General features: G+C 44.2%; 1 protein-coding gene across 1 annotated transcript in view; it reads left to right on the top strand.

Annotated features, from left to right (window-relative positions):
- The window catches only part of Aatf (apoptosis antagonizing transcription factor), a 113,696-nt gene that overhangs the window by 90,418 nt on the left and 6,087 nt on the right, over window positions 1-17,191 (top strand). The window lies entirely within an intron of this gene.

Here is a 17,191-nt window from a genome sequence, read left to right as displayed (position 1 = left end):
TATGAACACTTTTATAAAAAGGTATATGCTCATAAAGCTGAAATGATAGAAACCCCTACCAAAAAATATGGATGCTCAATACAGTTCAGAAGTAACCATTTTATTTTATATTTTTAGTTTTTGTTTTTCTAAGACGGCGTCTCACTCTTAGTTCAGGGTAGCCTGAAACTCACTATGTAGGTCAGTTTAGCCTCAAACTTATGGAAGTCTTCTACCTTAGCCTCTCATGTGCTGATACTGCAAGTATGAGCCATTATGCCCAGGTATTTTCTTAAGAATAATTTCTTCTTTATTTATTTGCATTCTATTATAATGAAGAAATTTTCCACAGGGGAAAGAACAGCTATCCAGGCAGTAAGACAAGAAAAAGAATATCTGTGGTTTCTTGTTCCCAGACTTCCTTCTGGCAGTTTCCTTTCCAGCACTGTTACATTGACACCTCAGGTAGATCAGGCAAGGGAGAAAGGGTTGGGGTCTTGTGGACAATAGTCCTGTGGCATTCTGTATATATGAGAGAGAAAGGCTGTCTCTATTTTCTCTACTTTTCTGCATGTGTGTAAGTAAATGTGCACATGTGTTTGGATGCCAAAAGCCATTGGGTGCCTTCCATGATTGTGCTCCTCTTTATTTTTGAGGTAGAGTCTCTCACTGACTGTGAAGCTCACTAATTTGATGAGAGAGACGAGACTAGCTAGCCAGCAAGCCCCAGAGATCCTGTCTTGTGTTGCAGACAAGCACCACGGTGCCCCAGCTTTTACATGGGTGCTGAGGATCTGAACTTTGATCCTTATCTTGTAAAGCAAGCACTTCACACATGAGCCATCTCATTTTTACATCACACATTGGAAAGCATTCCTAATTGCTGAAATATGAGCATTAATGCATATACTTTTCCTCAAGGGAATAGTTTGGTTTTGTTAAGTTACAGATATTATTCTTATGTGTGATAGAGAACAGAGATTTTTTTTTTTAATCTGTGATTTTGAGGTAGAGAAAGGCTTTATAGTGCCAGAGCCAGAAATCACAAAGGAAAATATTAGTAAACCTGACTATATAAAGTCACATTGAGACAGACATGGAAAATAATAGGTAAATGACAGACTAGAATGAAACAACAGTTCAGTAGATAGCATATTTATATGTATAGTTTTTACATATCTTTTATTATCACAGTAACGATACTGCCCAGTGGGTTTGAGGGGGCACAGAGTGTTCATCCCCAAATCTCCCACAGCCCTTTGTCCAGTTTGAGCTCAATAAATTTGCGCTTGGTTGGATTGAACAGAAACGAGAACTTCCTCATTAAGGGAGAGAGCAGAGCTCTTTAACACAGGGTATTAAATGTCCTCCTGGAGAACAGAGTGCCATGCTGGAAGGGCAGTAGGCTTCTTCATAGTTTCTCCTGTGGAGTGTTTAGCTCATTTTTTGCTGATACAGATTCTTCTCTCACACTAGGATTTTTTCTCTTCAAGTGATCTATTTTAAAAAGCCTTTTAAAATGCAAAGTAGCCCAGTGGAATCTCTGTTGTACTGGGTCTCCTTTGGGAGCATTTCTTTCCAGTAAACTTTGGGTACTGATTTAAGTGCTCTTACTGATCTGTCATTGGTGAAAGTTTCATGGAGCCCCTGTTAATCCAGTAAGTGTGCACTCTTCTGCTATGAGGTAGCCAGGTGAGTTCTGCTGCATGCCTAATGAGCATCTCTAGAATTAAGAGAAAAACCAAAAGCAATCTTATTTGTGCCTTTATACATGTTTGTGTGCAAGGGCAGAGCCTGAAAATGAGCCCTGGCTTCACTAAACCTTTGAAACTTTTGGCCCGGGGCAACTCAACTCTAAGAGCACCTCCTGTTTGCACTCCTGAGACATCTTTGCCAAGAGGCAGAGTCTTACAGGTTTGCAGAAGAACTAGCAGTGGCAAGGAGAGAAGGCAGGGAGTCACCACCAAGATCAACTCCCCACTGGGCTGCCTAGCCTGCAGGGCTGTTGCCTTGTGGAAGACTTTCTAAACTGATAGGACTTTTAGAAAAGCTTACCTTTACGCTATGAAGTGCCCCAGGGTGCTGTTAGGCCCTAGGGGCTTTGCTGTGTGGTACATGCAAGTGAGATGAGACTTCTTTGTCAAGTGTCTGATGGAAGTCAGATGGTGAAATAATAATGTGCCATTAGAGAGAGCAGTGCTGACTAAGACCCTCCCCATCACAGGACAAGAAGTGTTCCTTGGGTTTAGTAGATGAAGTTCAGGTTCCCATAACTCATGTAAAGCCAATCACTGGCAGGCATCTGTAATCCCAGTACATCTACTGTAAAATGGAGGCGGAGACAGGAGAATACTCTGGAAGCTGTCAGGGTACCTAGCCTGGAGACTGCAGTAATTAATTAGTAAGAGAGATCCTGTCTCAAACAAGGTAAAGGGTAAGGACACACCTATACACACCCACATTCTCTCACAAACGTGCTTATAAGCACACTGAAATTTCTTTTCTTCATTTTCAGAAAGTATTCCTTGAAGATGGTTACTGGGCAGATCTTGGGAAAGGCTCCATAGCAGCCCAAGGCTATCTGTGTATGGTTGCAGTTGTCAGCGGGGGTCTGGTCTGAGTGATGGCAATCATGGGGTGTTAAGAGAGGGCAACATTAGCATTTATAGTCATTTGATTCCCTTGAAAAGAACTTAAGAGTCTCAGTGAGAACAGCAAAAATTTCACCTTGACACTCAGGAGGCAGAGGTAGGAGGATTGCTGTGAGTTCAAGGCCACCCTGAGACTACATAGTTAATTCCAGCTCAGCCTGACTACCTCAGGGAAAAAAAAAAAAAAAAATCAACTTTAGTTCTCACCCCCTCCCAATCCCCAGAGTAGAAACCCACTTTTCCCACTGCCTTTATGAAGCTACTGGCATTTTGAAAAAAGAAAGAAAAGAAAGACAAGGCAAGGATCCTTAGATGATAAGTACTATGCTCAGAATGCATTGTTTTACATCTGGAGTTTTAGAAAAGAAATGTACAAATGTAATCCAGTCTTGTAAAGTGCTTTGTCAACATCACAGCCACGTTGTTCTTGAGGTGCCTCGGTATAATAGAATTTGTACAGGCAATTTGTCTTCAGCTTGCCATTTTTGTGTATGGGACTGCGCCCTAAATAAGGGCATGTTCTACTAGGCTGCTGATGGCTCTCCTGCCTCCCAGCTGGCCCCCTAGGGGTTACTTAAGCCTCTTTTTTCTCCTGCTTGCCTACTTACTCCTTTATCTAGTAGAATATGTGCTGGCTATGGTGAGCTCTTACGCTATAGCTGTGCAGCATGTAACCCCAGGAATACCCTCCGCAGAGCAGTTTCTGTGGTTTAAAACTTTCAGGCAAGAATGGTAAAACACAGATGTTTTCTGAGGCTTCTTATCTCCTAAGAAGACACCAGTTATTCTGGCAGGTAAAACAAGTCTGGGCAAATATGCAACACCGATCTAATCAGCAAAAGCAAGAGTAGTGTTACCTTTTACCAGCATCATTAAAGACTCCCATTACTCTTTTATTAGCTGTTCCCTCTCCTCCTTATCAGATTACAGTGCAAACATAACTCATGGTAGTGATTTGATCTCTTGTTAAAGAGGATTACAGCTCTGTATTAACTCGGATTGACACAGTTTATAATTCTCTTGTTGATGCTCAGGCGGGAGGTGTAACATGTCCAACCCCCCAGCAGTGCGGAGGGGAGAGAACCCCCATATGTCATCATTAAAAATGGCACCCAGCACAGAGGTAGGAGGCCTAGGGCCTTTCTGCAATAACGCAGAAAGGACAAAAGCAGTGTTCTCAAATTCAAGCCTGAGACTTGGGCTGGAGTCTTAAAACTGGGTTGGAAAGAAAGTGCTTAAAACTGGGTTGGAAAAAAAAAAGTGCTACCCCTGTTTCTTCTTCCCACTTTGCTGTTGCTCCACCTCATCTGGAGAGCCTGTGTTGCCACATTGATGTCTGGTTCCAAGCAGGAAGGGCAGTGATGAAAGCACATCTTCCAGAAGCAGATCATAGATGCTGAACAGATCAGTCCTTCAGAGTGAGGCTTATTGATTACTGATTCAATTCTACAGTCACATTTGCAGCATTTGTTCAGAATTGTAAATTCTGTTTCCCTAAAGAATATTTAAAGTGAGTGCAAATGTTTCTGTTAAGGATTTATTTTAAAAATCTTTATTGGGGCTAGAGAGGTGGCTCAGCAGTTAAGGCACTTGCCAGCAAAGCCCAACCACCCAGGTTTGATGCGCAAGGTGGCACATGCATCTGGAGTTCATTTGCTAGAGGTCCTGCCGCACTGGTTCTCTCTCTTTCAAATAAATAAAATGTTTTAAAATTATTATTACTGGTATTTTAAATGTAACATCTTACAGATACTAACCACAGTTAAATAACTTGCAAGTTTGTAGGTACTACCTAAGTTTTTCACTGTTAGACTAGTCATGTTAATGATCATATGTACTAATGGTTCTCACCATGGTCCTCAGCTGCTGTCAGATTGCTAAGATGTGTAGACCACTTCTGTTTCTGAATGCAGTCCTCTTCTCAGGTTTATCCATTGAGTCTGCTGTCCTCTTCTCATTGCCGGTAGAATAGCAACATCATACTCCACTTGGTACGAACTTCCTATCAAAGCTTGCTCCAAGCCCTTCATGCACACTCAATCTTTATCAGAAATCAGCAGAGTGGTTTGTATTAATTGCATTTTATGATTAAAATACTATATAACTTGCCTATTTAAAAGCAAATAGTAGCCAGGCATGGTGTCAAATGCCTTTAATCCCAGCACTCCGGTGGCAGAGGTAGGAGGATCTCCATGAGTTCGAGGCCACCCTGAGACTCCATAGTGAATTCCAGGTCAGCGTGGGCTAGAATGAGACCTTACCTCAAAAAACCAAAAAAATAAAAATAAAAAGAGCAATTATTGGGCTGGGCATGGTGGCACACACCTTTAATCCTAGCACTCAGGAGGCTGAGGTAGGAGGATCACTGTGAGTCCAAGGCCAGCCTGAGTCTGCATAGTGAATTCCATCAGCTTGGGCTGGATTGAGACCCTACCTCAAAAATAAATAAATAAAATAAAATAAAAATGCAAACAAGTAGTAGAAAACTACTATATAAATCCAGGAGTGGAGCTCCAATGCCCTGCCACCGTTCCTGAGAGAAGTCAGCAAGCTTCTTGAAATACGACAGTGTGCCAGAGATAAGTGCCACTGTGCATATAAAGCCTCTCTGCTAAAAAGAAAAGAAAAAAAAAAGTCTGATTTTGTGTGTGTGTGTGTGTGTGTATGTGTGTGTGTTTATGCATGCACATGTGTGTATAGGCAGAGGTCAGCATCTGGTGTCTTCAGCCACTCTCCACCTTACTTTTGAGACAGAGTATCCCACTGAACCTGGAGCTCACTGATTTGGCTAGAGTAGCTCACCAGTGAGCTCCATGTCTTTGCCTTCCCAGAGCTGGGATTACAAGCGTGTGCTGCCACACATGGCTTTTTTGGGGGTGCTGAGGATCCGGGCATAGGTCCTCATGCTTGCACAGAAAATACTTCATCAAATGAGCCATCTCCCCAGCCTCATTATTTTCTTTTATAAGAGGAATGTTTTCTACATAGGAAAACTTTGCCTGTTAGACAGTCACATTTTTTTTTTCCCTTTTGGTTTTTCAAGGTATGGTTTTGCTCTAGCCCAGGGTGACCTGGAATTCACTGTGTAGTCTCAGGGTGGCCTTGAGCTCACGCCAGTTCTCCTACCTCTGCCTTCCAAGTGCTGGGATGAAAGGAATTACCATGCCCAGCTTCTTTTTAAAAAATTAAATTTAGGGCTGGAGAAATGGCTTAGCAGTTAAGCACTTGCCTGTGAAGCCTAAGGACCCTGGTTCGAGGCTCAATTTCCCCAGGACCCACATTAGCCAGATGCACAAGGGGGCACACACGTCTGGAGTTCGTTAGCAGTGGCTGGAAGCTCTGGCGCACCCATTCTCTCTGTCTCTCCCCCACCCCCCCGCCCCCCGGTGTGTGTGTCTCTTTCTCTCTCTGTCACACTCAAATAAATAAAAATGAACAAAAAAATTAAATTTATTTATTTGGAGGAGGGCACTCCAGGGCCTGTAGCCACTGTAAACGAACTCCAGAAGCATGCACCAACTTGAGCCTCTGACTTTACATGGGTACTGGGTCCTTTGGCTTTGCTAGCAAACACCTTAATTGCTAAGCCATCTGGTGGTTTGATTTAAGTGTCCCCCATAAACTTAGGTTGTCTGAATGTTTAGGCCCCCAGCTGGTGACATTTTGGGAACTGAAGCCTCCTGGAGGTAGTGTATTATTGGGGGCAGGCTTATGGGTGTTATAGCCAGCTTCCTCTTGCTCCTGCTGCAGTTGTCCATGTGAAGTTGGCCAGAAGGTGACGTTCACCCTCTGCTCAAGCCATTGTTTTCCCTACCGTCATGGAGCTTCCCCTCCAGTCTGTGAGCCAAAATAAGCCCTTTCTTCTCATAAGCTGCTTTTGATTGGGTGCTTTCTGCCAACACCATGAAGATGACTGCAACACTGTCTCTCCAGCCCAACATTCACTTTGCATCTGAGGCACTGAACTTCTAAATCTGCCCTGTAGTTATTCTGTTCTGCGTGCGAAGATCCTCAGCCTCTCATCAGCTTTGACTTCTGACCCATTGTGTTCAGTTTGTTCTTCTAGGTGTGTCTCTGCCATGCTCAGATGCCAGTCACCTTCCCTTAGACAAACTGGAAAAGACAAAGAACTCACCTGACACCTGGCTCTGTTTATTCATAGAATGTGTGCGTGTTTTATGCAGACGTGCACATACATGTTTGAATCTTTTTTCCTAGTTTTTTTGTATTATTTTTTAAATGCCTTTAAATATTTTTGAAACACTTAACAAACTACTATGAGGTATTTATTACTATTGGATATTTAGGTTGCTTTTGCTTTTCTCATGTATGTGAATATGCATGAGCATGCTCATGTATATGTGTGTGTGTTTTGACTGTGTCTCACTTTGTAGGTCAGTAAACTTGTTTGGAACTTTATATGATTCTCCTGCCTCAGCCTTCTAAATGCTGGAATTATAGGCATGTGCCAGCATACCTGTCTTGTTAATGCTCTCTAACCCCCGCCCTCAGGTAGGGTCTCTCTCTTGCTCAGGCTGATCTGGAATTCACTGTGTAGTCTCTCAGGTGGCCTCGAACTCTCAGCAATCCTCCTACCTCTATCTCCCAAGTGCTGGTATTAAAGGCACGCGCCACCACACCCAGCTTGTTAATGCTTTTTACTCATGACATTTTTTGTGTGTGATTCTTATGATGGGACTCAAGGCCTTATGCGTGCTAAGCAGGTATTGTGCCACCAGGCCACTTCCCCAAGTTCTGCTTTAAATCTAATCAGATGGATGGATGGATGGATGGATGGATGGATGGATGGATGGATGGATACATGGATGGATGATTTGTTGGCTGAATTAACTTTTGCATGTTTCTCATTGCTTTTATGCTTTGGCAATCTTATGTTCCAGGATCACTATTCTATTAATGTACTTGAAGCTGTATTTAATTCCATATATTCCTTAGTGGTCCCCATTTTCTATTTCTCCTGGCTATTTTGAGTCCAGGTCTCCTCATTTTAACTTCCCATACAACCATTGCACTGAAGCCTCTTATCCACCAATCTCTTGACACATTTGTTCCATACATCTCCAAACTCACCTTCCTCACTTCCCCTGGGAGCAAGTGATTGCGCTTTGCTTGAAGAATGACCCTCACTGGCCTGCTGCCTGTCACCTTTTTCTCCTGGTCAGCTTTTGTCCTTGAGCAGCTTCATGCCATCCAGAGTTGGGCCCTTCCATCCTGGAACATGCTCTACCCACCCCACTCTATCCTTCCCTCTGGAAGCGTTCCACTTTTCACCCTCCCCCCCCCCACACACAGCGAGGTAGGGTCTCTCTCTAGCTCAGGCTAACCTGGAATTCACTGTGTAGTCTCAGCATGGCCTCAAACTCATGGTGATCCTTCTACCTCTGCCTCCCAAGTGCTGGGATTAAAAGTGTGCACCACCATACCCAGCACTTTCCACCCTATACTGAGCAGGTGGCTTTTTCTCTTTGCGCTCCTCTCATCTGCTTTTCTCTACCAGTGTTGATTACAGTTTGTGAAAGCACTTACTAACTAAAAACTCCTAAGTAAAGAGGAATGCTTATGTTGCTGCCATTTGTGTGAGCTGTTGTCAAGCCGTTGGGCTCAGAATAACCTTTTTTTGTTTGCTTGTTTTTGAGGTAGGGTCTCATGTAGCCCAGGTTTGCCTTGAACTTGTTATGTAGTTGAGGATGACCTTGAACTTCTAATTCTCCTGTACCTCCATTTCCTGAGTGCTGAGATTACAGACTTGCTTAGAGATTGAGCTCAGGGCTTCATGCCTGCTAGGCAGGCATTCTACTCCCTAAGCCAAATCTCCAACCCTCGAAAAGTATATTTCAATTCCAGTTACATTTTGCCTTTTTACAAAGCGTTTTTGTAGCAGAAATATTATTGGCAGAACAACTTTTTAAAGATCTTTCACCATTCAAGTTAGCCTTCTCTAAGTTGGGACTGGCCCAGGACTCGGGTACATAAAACATGCCCTGGTGCTCATGTCTAGGGTGACCCTGGAACAACCTCTCTGTACCTGTACCTTGGTGGAAAATAGTCTTTCTTGCTTACTAGGTTTTTAAATTTATAAATATATATGTATAAATGTGTACATATATATGCATAATATATGTATATTAAACTTGACAACTTTATACATTTAGACAATATGCTATGATCATAGTCCCCTCCCACCACACTTTCCCCCTCCTAAATCCCCTCATCCACTGAATCCCTTCTTCTTTCCAGCAATCTCTCATCTATTTTGATGTCATCATTTTTTTCCCTCTGTATAGGTAGAGCCAGCCACTGTGAGGTCATGAATACCATGGCCACTTTGTGTCTGGAAGACAGTATTGTAAGCAGTTTGCTAGGTTTTTTTGTTTGTTTGTTTTGTTTTGTTTAAACAGGATAAGTTTTTTAACTTTTGTATTTGTGAAGGACTCTCCTCACAAAAACTCTTCCGAGGTGATTATTTTAATAAACGAACGTTGTGTATTCACACATCTGTATCATGGAGTTGTCCCTTTGCCTGTGACACAAACATACCCATTTCTGTGCCTGTGGTTTGTTGAAATTTCTATAGAAATGTTTATAGCAAAAGTTCCTTTGAAGGCTGCCAGCTTGCAAACTTGGGTACAACTGGCTTGTAAGATTATTTTTGCACAAAGTCCTGTAAAATGGAAGAAGAGTGTTGCAGTCAGGTTCCCATTGCTGGTAGAAATCACCCAACCAAGAGAGCAGCTTGTGGGCGGGGGGGGGAAGAGGTTTATTTTGGCTACGGGCTCAAGGGGAAGATCCATGATGGCAGGGAAAATGACGACATGAGCAGAGGGTTGACATCACCTCTTTGCCAACATCAGGTGGACAACAGCAATAGGAGAGTGTACCAAACCCTGGCAGAGGGAAACTGGCTTTAACACCCATAAGCCTGCCCCCAACAATACACTGCCTCCAGGAGGCTTTAATTTCCAATTGCCATCAGCTGGGGAGACTAGCTTTCAGAATACCTAAGTTTATGGGGGACACCTGAATCAAACTGCCACGAAGGGGATTTCTTCCTCTTTCACTGACCTCACAGTGGCACTCCACACATCTCTGTTAAAGGTCACATCCACTGCCACATTGCTTTCTGACTATTTGTGCTATGTCTCCATTCTGAAACTTTTCCTGTGCTGAGGGCCACTCCTTTTTTATTATAGCTCATGGCCATGTTAACAACACCCCAGAAATTAAGGGTCTGGTTTTGAAGCCATTTTTATTTGGATGAGCCTTGGTAAAATATCTTCCAAGAACCTTCATTTTTTCCATCACTTCTTGGATTTTCTGTTCTTCTGTTAGTTTTTCTCCTGACCATCTTAGCTGTGATTCCTATACCAGTTTGGGTTTCTGGTGGCCCTTCTACAAATTACTGGTTACTATGGAAACATGGAAAGTACCAACAGGACCCTGGATGACCAGTAAAAGCTCTAGGTCAGTGGTGACTGCTTTCAGGATTTGTTTTGGTTAAGAAGACAGCAGTTCTGGAATAGATTCTGTATGTACGTTAACGAGGCATGATAAAACCTGGTTCCCTTTTGTTTTTAGTGTTGATATTAGGTACTTTGTCAGAAGAAGACTATGTAGAGAAAGGATGTTGCTCCTTTGTGCTTTGAGTCCAGTGTGCAGGAAGCCTCTGTGATGGGAAGCTGCTTTAAACACCCCAGGAACAAGGTTGTGAATGAGCCATCACCACACTGTGTGCTTTGTCCACCACTCTGGGGAGCAGAACACTTTATAAACATTAACTCTTTTACCCTCTAGGAACCTGCACTTAAAAGGTAAATAAGGCTGAAGGCTCTTTCTTCTCTAATACAGATGAGGAAGCATCAGCCACCGAGGGAGATTACTTGAACAGAGGCAGTTGGAGGGAAGGGGGGATGGCCAAAGCTGAAGTCACAGCAGTGGTGGCACCTTACACCCAGGAGACACTGTCCTGGGCAGGTGGGGGCTGGGATTTGTCTCTTGTGGGGAATGTGAAATGCTACAGACGAGCAATTGTTCTTCAGTGCTTTGTGTTCCTTTGTAAGAAAGAAGAAATCAATACACATTTTCTCATACACACACTTGGCAGCACTCTGCCTCCTCTCCCACAGCTCTGTCCTGCAGGGGAGGCCAGCTACGCAGCCAGACATAAGCACCAGCTTCCAGGGGAAGAAGGCAAATGACTTATTGTGCATTTAGCAATCAAGCTTTTTAAATACAGTCATAGAATTGGGTGGGCCATCAAACTGCTGACTTCAGGGACTATTTGGTACAGCTCAGGTGGGAGGCAGAAATGGTCCTGTTGGGATGTCAAGAAGCTGAGGCTTCCTGGGCTGCAGCTCTGGAGAAGGGGTTCTTGGCAGGTGCCTGACACAACCAACCTCTCTCTGTTTACAGATTCCTCTCTGGCTTTACAGAGGAGAGGAGGGAGTTCTTTGAAGGAAACTGTCAGAAATTAAATTGGAGGTAGCAGTTTGTATTTTTAAAAAGTATTTTATTACTTACTTATTTGAGAGAGAGAGAGAGAGAAATAGGCAGGGGGCGGAAGGGGACGAAAGCCTTCCAGCCACTGCAAACGAACACCAGCTGCATGCACCCCCTTGTGCATCTGCCTTACGTGGGTCCTGGGGAATCGAGCCTGGGTCTTTTGGCTTTGCAGGCAAGTGCCCTACTATTAAGCCATTTCTCCAGCCCAGTTTGTTTCGTTTCATTTTTGTTTTTGTTTTCTGGTTACTGTATGAGTGAACTAGAGCTGCATGTGGTGACTCATGCCTGTAATCCCAACATTTGAGACTGAGGCAGAAGGGTCACCACAAACAAGTTCAAGGCTAGTTTGGTTTATGGAATAAGAGAGTGTTTCAAAACACAACAAAGATTAAACTATCCAGTCAAGAGCACTGTCTCCCATGCATTGTGGTGCATGCCTTTAATCCAAGATCACTGTGAGTTCGAGGCCAGCCTGGGACTACAGAGTGAGTTCTAGGTCAACCTGGCTAGAGTGAGCCCTTACCTTGAATAAAAAACATAAAAAGCACTATCTCAAGTTGAATTGTTAAGCAGTTAGGTGTGGTACATGAGTAATAATGTTCATAATGTTGCCGTTATGAACAGAGTGGTAGTTTGGGTGACAATAAATAGCTTTACAGGACTGGAGAGATGGCTCAGTGATTAAGACACTTGCCTGCAAAGCCTACCAATGTGGGTTCAGTTCTCCAATACCCACATAAAGCACTCCACAAAGTGACACATATATCTGGAATTTGTTTGCAGTGGCAAGAGCCCCTGACGTGCCTAATTCTCATTTTCGTCCACCCTCCCTGTCACCTTGCAAATAAATAAAATTTTATTTATTTTTTTTTTTAATTTTTTGAGGTAGAGTCTCAGTCTGACCTAGAATTCTCTATGCACTCTCAGGGTGGCCTTGAACTCATGGTGATCTTCCTACCTCTGCCTCCCAAGTGCTGGGATTAAAGGTGTGTGTCACCACACCCAGCACAAATAGATAAAATTTTTAAATAAAATAAACCAAACAGGCTTGCAGAGCAAGGGAATAAGGGCAGCTTATTCTGGTTGGGTGGGAGTGGCTCAGGAGTCTGAACATCCTTTGCATAGAGGAGCTGTCCAAGCCTGGTGTAGGTAGGCAGTCCAGATGAGAGATGAGGACTGGAACTGAAGGGAGGATAAAGAGAGCCAGGACATGGCTCATGGAGCTTGGCCAGGAGAGTCTAGGGGCAAGACTAGCAGGCCATTATACCGGTTTCTGCTGCCCAGCCTTCCCTGTGTCCATGTGCATTGCAGAGTTGCTGCCTTGCACCGGATTGCTCAGGAGCTGCTGCTTTCATGTTTGGATGGGTCTCCAGATCTTCTATTGCCCACATGCTGGGGTTGCAGGCATCTGCCACCATGCCATGCAAAAAATGCTCTACCTTTTCACCAAAAGTAATAGCAGAATGCCTGGCCAGCTTTCTGGACTGACATGAATTCCCGCATTAGTTTCTATGTTTTGAACCCTAGAAGTTGTTGAGGTTCACTGGAGTTGAGAGCTGCATACTGTGAGTCCAGGCCCCATGTTCCTGGGCCATAGTCCGGGCATGGGCGCCAGTCTGCCTGGGCTCCAACCTCACCTTCCTTACTGCTGAGGAAATGATTCACATCTCAGTGGTGAAGCATCCTCTGGCTTTTAACGAGCTGTTGGAGGGCTGCTGTTTGAATGGGAGGTTCATCCTCCTGAGGCAGCAGTCACAAAGCCGTAAACACAACACCAGCCAACTCTATCGCCAGATCTCGGTGGCCTGACGTTAATATTAAACATCTCCAGCAAGGCAGAGAGCTCTGCACCCAGCTCCAGAATAAAAATAAATAAAAACAAAGAGAAATCCCTGGTAAAAACAGTAAGATGATTTGTCGTCTCTCCTTTGTGAAGCCATTTGTCTTCTCTCGCATCAAATCTGTTCTAAAACAGTCAAACTGTGAAAGTGGAAATCATCCCAGCAATGTGGAATATTAGCACGCAGGATAGGAGCTGTGCTCCTTTTGTCTCAGGAGCCCCTGCCCCCAACCCTTTGCAAGTCCACTAAGGTAAATTACCTTTTTTCTAAAATAATGTGAAAAATTTGAGGCTAATGGTAGGAATGGTAGGAGTTCAAGCCTTTTTCCCCCTGTGTTAAAGTGAAGTGAATTTGTAACTGTCAAGTGAGAAAATTCCCGCCCTTTTGTCCTTCTTCCCTCTCCTTCTCCCCATCCTTCAGTTTCTTTGTTTGGGGCCTGAGCCTGCTTCTTTGGACATTTATAAATCTTGAGTCTGTCTGATCTTTAGGAGATAGGCCAGAGGCCACATGTCACCATCTGTAATTTAAAGCTGTAGGGCTAAAAGCATTTGCAGAGGTTTGAAGGACCTAGTTCTGACCTGACCAAAAGAGCGCATTGGAACAGACCTTCCTGAGTCTCCTTCAAACCCTGGGAGGATGGTGATGAGAGCAGACACAGCAGTTAATTTATAGGCTCTGGGTGCTCCCAGCCTCCTGATCACCTGGTTCCCTTAGAAATGAGTCATGTACTGCCACCTTGTGGCAGATTTTGGCAGTTGCAGTTTGTTGTCTGGGCCCATTCTGAAGAGTTGAGCCCCTGTCTGTTTGGAGATGAATTACCTTGCATTCCAGATCTAGGAACTAGTGTTACAGGAAGGGATTTGGAGTCATTGCCTGTTACTTTGCTACTTGATCCTGTTAAGAAGTAGGTCTTAAAGAATTTAGAAGGGCCAGCCGTGGTGGTGTACTCCTTTAATCCCAGAGGAGGGATCTCTCTGAGTTTGAGGTCAACTTGGGCTAGAGTGCAGCCCTACCTCACAAAAATAAAATAAAATAAAATTTAAAGGTCCAGGCGTGGCGTCACACACCTTTAATCCCAGCACTCAGGAGGCAGAGGTAGGAGGATCACCATGAGGTCAAGTCCACCCTGAGACTGACTACACAATGAATTCCAGGTCAACCTGGACTAGAGTGGAACCCTACCTCGAAAAGAACCAAAAAATAAAGAATTTAAAGGGAAGTAAACAGCAACACAAAGAAGTAGTTTTCAGTAAGAGATCGCTTTCTTTTTACTACTTTTCTTTGATTTGTGCTTTTTGTGTGTGTTTGTGGTGGTTCTTTTCTTGTTTGATTTGTTTGTTTATTTATTTATTTATTTGAGACATAGAGGGAGAGAGAGAGAGAGAATGAGAATGGTTGCACCAGGGCCTCTAGCCACTGCAAACGAACTCCAGGTGCGTGTACCACCTTGTGCATCTGACTTACCTGGGATTTAGAGAATTGAGCCTGAGTCCTTTTGCTTTGAAGGCAAACATCTTAACCACTTAGCCATCCCTCCAGCCCTTGGTTTGGTTTTGTGTGGAGTATAGGGAGATCTCTTGAAGGAAGCCTGGGGACATTGGGAGGAGAGTTCTGCACTGACCCTTCCTTTCCTACATCCAAGAGTTGTAAACTTTCTGTCTTTGTGGCTTTTGTGCAGTGAAGCTCACTTCTTGGAGAACTGCACCTGTCTGCCCTTGGGATGCCTTCCCAATAGTATTGTCCTCTTGAGAGTCTGGGTTGCTGCTTGCCTTTGATCCCGTGCTTTGGAACCCACTCAGGTTCCCTCCACCACCAGCCAAACACTCCAAGAGCACAGGACACTTGCAGCATATATCCCTTTGCACATCATAAACAGCCATTTCCAACCACTTTCGTCTTTCCTGGGAAGTCACTGGTACATTCTAAGACATTTGTGTCCGAGAAGCACAGAGAACAGAAGATAAAGGCAGAATTTCATATCTAGTGTTATTGGGAGCCAACCATGAGGTGGCCAGATAGGCCGCCACACTCTGGCATGGTAGTTATTGAGTCTTCTAACATTTTCGTCAGTGATGACCATGCTATGTGTACAACAAGGACATTGCTTAGTGCACTAGAAACTGCTTAAAGTGGAGTCTGTCATCTTACTGCTGAAGAAGTTAAGGCTAATCTCAGGTCATGAGTGGTAAGGATCCGAGCCGGGATGAGAACCAGCCCAACTGCAAGGTGCAGCCCTGCACACCTCCTCCATGTTGTGCTGAACACCATCTATAGAGGACTTGCTGGGGTACTTAACAACTGTGAGCTGACGTCGTCTAGCATCTCCAAGAGGAAAAGGGGCACGTAGCCTATTCTCTTAAGTTTGTGACAGAATGGAAGCACTTGTTTTATGGGAAGGAGATCCTTTTGTATAATACTATTAGCATATGCCAAATGCTAATTGGAAGGCACTTTTTCCATTAGGTATTTGGAATGCTTGAATCTGTTGGTAGACAGAGCAGAAGATAGTAGGTCTCTGAAGGCTGGAGACAGTGGATTCAGAATGTAGGGGGCAGAGCTGGAAATGGTGCTTAGTAGTAGAGCACTTGCCTGAGGCTCGCAAGGCCCTGGGTTTGAATAGGAGCTTTCACTACACACACACTAAAGAATGTAGGAGTGAGCTGGGCGTTGGTGGCGCACGCCTTTAATCCTAGCACTTGGGAGGCAGAGGTAGGAGGATTGCCGTGAGTTCAAGGCCACCCTGAGACTACATAGTGAATTCCAGGTCAGCCTGGGCTAGAGTGAGACCCTACCTCAAAAAAAATGTAGGAGTGAGTGGAATCCTCTTTGCCCTTCTGACACATCAGGATTATGCTGGCAGTTCTGGGATTGTCATAGGTTGGGATTGCACAGAGAGTCTGAGGCCCTTACTGCAGAGCTTAGGTAAACCAGAAACAGAATCCACGCTGCCAGGAATATTTGCAGCAACAGAGACCCTAAGGTTGAGCATAGAGGGGTTAGGACACCAGCAGTCAATGAGCTTCCATGGGACATAGCAGTCAGCCTTGCTTCCCTCCTGGCTGTGGGGACAAGTGACAGAATGGCAGAATTCCTCATAGGAATCTCCAGTTGGACTGGGCTATTCCAGCTGTCTACAAATGTTCACTTTCCCAACCCAGCCTCTGCCATGTCATTCTTGTCTTTGTCATCCTCCATGACAGCTAGTGAAGCTTAAGTAGGCATTCAAACTTTTTTAATATTTTATTTTTATTTCTTTATTTGAGAGAGAGATACAGACAGGTAGAGAGAGAGAATGGGCACACCAGGGCCTCCAGCCACTGGCTTATGTGGGTCCTGGGGCATCAAACCTGAGTCTTTTGCCTTTGCAGACAGGCACCTTAACCGCTAAGCCACCTCTCCAGCCCCAAACATTTTTATTAATTTATTATACCTGTGTACTGTATTTTGAGACCAAGTACGATAAATATCTAATACATGTTTGTATGTTTCCAAAACATGAAGTAAATTGTTTTCTAAACAGATGTGAGGACCACTGGTGACTGCAGGTTAGATTAGGCACTGCAGGCCACACGTGGATTTCTGTATCTGCCTCGTCTGTGGAGCCTTCTCAGGCTCTGGGCTTGATCTGGGTTTTGTGTGACATGGTCACCAGTGAAATCAGAACCCTGCCTTGCTTCTCAAATGTGTGTAGAGGGCTTGCATTCAGGCAGAAACACAGGCCCTGCACTATGTGGCATGCAGTGCAAGAAAGGTAGAAAGCAGAGAGGAAGAGCTGGCCAGGATGCATTCTAGATGTGTCCTGCATTTAGAACACCCTTCCTTTGGGCAGCAATAAATGAACAGTTTCAAATTAATCAAGGGAAAATTATATATAGGATTTCTTTCTTTCTTTGTAAGATAGGGTCTTGCTCTGTAGTCCAGGCTGGCCTGGGACTTAGGACTCTCTTGCCTCCCAAGTGCTAGGATTACAGGCATGCACTACCATACCCAGCTCAGACTATGAACCAGAAGAGCAGCATTATTGTGTCTGCCAGCACACTAGAAAGACTGGCATGTAATACTTGCTTAGACTGTAATCTGCTTCTGCAGGCCATATAGGCTTCTTGAGGGAAAGTGGAATGACTGCTTTCATTGTGCTGCCCACAGGAGTAGGCAGGTGCAGCAGCTTGGGGGAGGGGGTCTTGGAGCTTAACATTTCCA

Source organism: Jaculus jaculus, chromosome 9 (assembly GCF_020740685.1).
Source record: "Jaculus jaculus isolate mJacJac1 chromosome 9, mJacJac1.mat.Y.cur, whole genome shotgun sequence".
Lineage (NCBI taxonomy): Eukaryota > Metazoa > Chordata > Mammalia > Rodentia > Dipodidae > Jaculus > Jaculus jaculus.
This window is presented reverse-complemented; position numbering and strand designations above follow the sequence as displayed.